Here is a 4,339-nt window from a genome sequence, read left to right as displayed (position 1 = left end):
TGCCTCCCGCTGGCGGCCGCAAAGCCGCCGCCGGCGTCGGCCACGGGGCGGTGCACCTTCTGCTGCTCGTCACCGACGTCCGCAAGGTGCCAGGCATTCGTGCGGTGCAGGAACAAGGGGGAGGGGACGGGGAGCAAGGCGACATCGGGGCACTGTCGAGATCGACAACCATCTCTGAAGAAAACGACAGTAAGCCACTGAACTGTTCTCTGAACTTTCTGAACCAGATTTTGACAATGCACTGTAGGTGTTCGACAGAAAGATTTGGCAATGAGAAAAAAATTTATGGGGCTGTAACTTGGTGAGGTGACCACTCAATGCACCCAGGGGCTGCCTGATTTTACTTGAAATTTTTGGAGAAAGTTTTGAATGAATTTCACCAAATTTGACAAATCTGGTCCAAACTTGCAGCAAGTGTAGTTTGAAAAATTTGAACTGAAGACCAGTGGATCTTCATGGATCTTGGCTGAGGGTTCAAAGGACTAGGGAGGGGACTTGGTTTGGGGACAAAAATCCAAGCAGAAAGTGTAGCTCCTTTGTAAATCACCAATGGCTAGAATAGAAGACAGAAATTTGTTTGAATAAGATTTAAATGGAAATAATCACATGGGGAGGTTCAACTTGCTGGATTTGATGCAAATCATGATCCAAAGGTGAGGGAAGGGTTAGGAGAGAGGATTTGCACTAAGGCCATGGCAAGAATGGAATTGTTTAAAGTGGCAAAGGATTATTCCAAAAGCCATAGTGCAATTTTCAAAGAGATTTTCAAAAGGCATTTTTCCAAGTGAAAAGCATTTTGTCTTGAGTCCAAATAAAGGCAAGAATCTCCAAGACCAAAGACAGATCTTGGGTGAATCCAAATAAATCTTTTGCCATAAAAAAAGTATTTGAAAGGGAGAGTTCTTTTGAAGAAAAATTTAAATCACCTCCCTCAAGTCAAATAAAATCTTTTGAGAAAATCCAAAAAAAAACATGGGTGTCACAGTAATTCCGCTCAATCTTCCTCCCGGTGCCCTAATGCAACGCAAGACCATGTTCTTGTCGCTCATCATTCAGGGGCCTAATTATCCGGGGAAGCAATTGGGTGTGTTTATGCAGCCGCTGGTGGATGCTTTGCACCATTCTTGGTACTTTCCGACGTTGACATACGACCGGGATCTGCAGAGAAATTTCTTGATGAAAGTTTGGTTGCACTATTGCATGCATGACTTTCCCGGCTATGCTCTATTCTGCGGATGGTGTACAAGTGGGAAGATGCCATGCCCAGTGTGCATGCAGGCTCTGCAAATGATTTGGCCTGAGTAAGGGTGGCAAGTATGTAGCCTTTGACCTGCATCGACAGTTCCTCCCTCCAGACCATCCAGACAGGGAAGACAAGAAGAACTTCACGAAAGGCCGGGTTGTTCATGAAGTAACCGAGATTCCAACATTTTCGGGGGCAGATGTTCTTGCTCAGCTAAAAGCTCTCCAGCCTAAAGTCAAAGGCAAAGGCAAAGCCAAAGCCAAAGGCTTCGAGGGATATGGTGAGACGCACAACTGGACTCACATTACCCCCTTCTCACAGCTTCCCTATTTCAAGGACCTCAAACTTCCTTACAATATCGATGTGATGCACACCGAAAAGAATGTGGCAGAGTCCCTTTTCCACAAGATCCACAATATTCCTGATAAGACGAAGGATAACGTTAAAGCTAGAGCCGATCAACAGAGAATTTGTGATAGACCACGTCTGAACATGAAGCCTCCCACAGGCGGTCGAAAAAACTGGTTCAAGCCAGATGCTGACTTTGTCCCTAAACCGCCAGAAAAAAAGGAAGTACTTATCTCGCTGAAACACATTTTGAAGTTCACCGATGGTTATGCATCGAATATAAGTAAGGGAGCCAATCTTTCAACGGGCAAAGTGACCGGCCTGAAGAGTCAAGCTAGAGAAGATCTTTCCGCCAGGCTTCTTTACACCGATGACACATCTCATTCTGCACCTTGCGAACGAGGTATTGTTGGGGGGACCTGTCCAGAATCGCTGGCAGTACGGCCCTGAGAGACAGAACAAGCATCGCCGACAGAAATGTGGAAACAAAGCTAAGATTAAAGCTTCCATAGCTGAGGCAGTTATCTTAGAGGAGGTGTCAGACCTCAGGACATCATACTATCCAGACCACGTTCCCCATCTGCATAACAAGGTGCCTCGATACAATATAGAAGAGCCAAATTATCAACCCAAGCTCCATCTATTCAACGCGCAAGGTGGGAGGGCTGGGGCCTCGAAACCTTATAACATGCCACGACAAGAGTGGGAGGACCTCATGTTCTATATCTTGCACAACATCAGGGAAGTTGAGGAAGTGTTGATGAGGTAATACCACTACACCATTCCTTTATGTCTTCCACATCATCATGTTTTATGTTCACTTAGTCCCGGTTAACACCAGTTATCTTTTTTTTAGTGATTTCGTTCAAGAGGAATGGACGGGAATGAATCCTCCTACTGAGGCGGAGGCACTTACTCTTCTCCGTCATGGAAACCCTGGACGTAAAAATTTTGTTGCTTGGTTCATGGAGAAAGTAATTGTCCACACTCCCCTATTAAATACCTAGTTCAACATTTATTAGTTAACTAATGCACGCAAAAATTTCAATTATACTTGTAGGGAAAAGATCCGAACATATCTATGGATGATGAATTGAGATGGGTTTCCATGGGTTTTGACCCTGCCGTCATGACATGTAAAAAGTATGATGTGAATGGGTATCGCTTCCATACAGAGGATCACCAGAACAGCCGGCCTGATCCCAAAACTTTAAATACCGGAGTGTACACCCCCGGTCAAAATTCAGTAGACTACTACGGAAGGGTACAAAATATATACGAGATTAAATTCCACCAGGGGCACGAGACCCTAAGTCTGCCTGTGTTCAAATGTCGATGGTTCGATCCGCGGGAGGGGGTAAAACATACGCCTTCCATTGGTTTGGTCGAAGTTAAACCATCAACCGTCTATGCCGGAGCCGATCTCTTCATTGCGGCTACCCAAGCTACACAAGTATATTATCTGCCTTACCCATGCCAGAAAGAGTACCTAAAGGGTTGGGAAGTTGTGTTCAAGGTGTCGCTACATGGTAAGCTACCGAACCCAAATGAAGACGATTACTACAACATTAACCCCATGACATACGAGGGAGTGTTCTATCAAGAGCAACCTGATGATGATGATGTGGTTAGAAACGATGACGCTAGACCATTGGGTGATGATGATGTGGATCCAAACGACGACGAAGCACGGAATGATGGTGAGACCATTGTCAATGAAAATGACATACTTATGCTAGAAAAGTTAAACTTAGACGCTGACGACGAGGAAGAGCCTCCACCTCCGTCAGACAACGAAGATGATATGATTGATAGTGATGATGAGACGGACCGAGAAAGTGATGATTCATATGGTTTCTAGCAGATGTACGTGTCAAGTCTTTTTTCTATAGTTTAGGAATATGCCTTTTATGCATTTTTATTAATGTGTTTATTATCATGGCTTTTCCTTCATTTCATTAATTTACTAATTGCTTATTCTCTTTTCAATGCAGGTTCGTGGAACATGGGCAAGGGGAAGGCCGACGGCGTGGGTTTCCTACGCAAGGTCGTTGGCCTGCCTAGTCGGAGTGGTCGAGCACGTAATCCTCCCCCCCGGCTACTTGACGATGACTCCTCACAGGGAGGTCGAGGGAGAGGTGCCCCTAGAGGAGGAGGGGGCGGGGGGAGAGCCCCTAGAGGGCGAGGTGGTGGGGGGAGAGCCACTACAGGGGGTCGCGGCCAGAAAGAGCGCACCCTCACCGACTTAGGGGTGTTGTCTTCGAGGCCATCCTCTAGTGAGGTACCCTCCTTTAGTGAGGTACCCTCCTCTGGTGAGGAGGAGGAGGAGGAGGACGAGGCAGGCGAGGATGAGGAGGTTCGGGATGGGGCCGAGGAGGATGTGGAGGAGGAGGACGAGGAGGAGGAGGAGGATGAGGAGGAGGTTGGGGAGGGGAAGGCAGGCGAGGAGGAGGGTGGTGGCGGGGATGATGGTGCTGGCGGGGAGGGGTTGACAACAAGGGGTGGCTGCGTGGTAACGCAAAGCTACCAAAGCAGGTTCCTGCTACTGAGGAGCAGAAGAGGCTCATTGAGCCCACGGGGAAAGAGTAAGTGCCACTTTATAATAATTTCATTATTTTGCTTGTCACATGCTCATTCCGGTTGTTATTTATTTTGCTTGTCACATGCTAATAGTTCATTCTTTTGCAGCAACTGGATATATTCTAAAGGGGTCCGTATTCCCAACGGCCTCATCACCGTCTTGCTGAA

This window comes from Aegilops tauschii, chromosome 7 (assembly GCF_002575655.3).
Source record: "Aegilops tauschii subsp. strangulata cultivar AL8/78 chromosome 7, Aet v6.0, whole genome shotgun sequence".
Taxonomy (NCBI): domain Eukaryota; kingdom Viridiplantae; phylum Streptophyta; class Magnoliopsida; order Poales; family Poaceae; genus Aegilops; species Aegilops tauschii.
Note: the sequence above shows the minus strand (reverse complement) of the source record.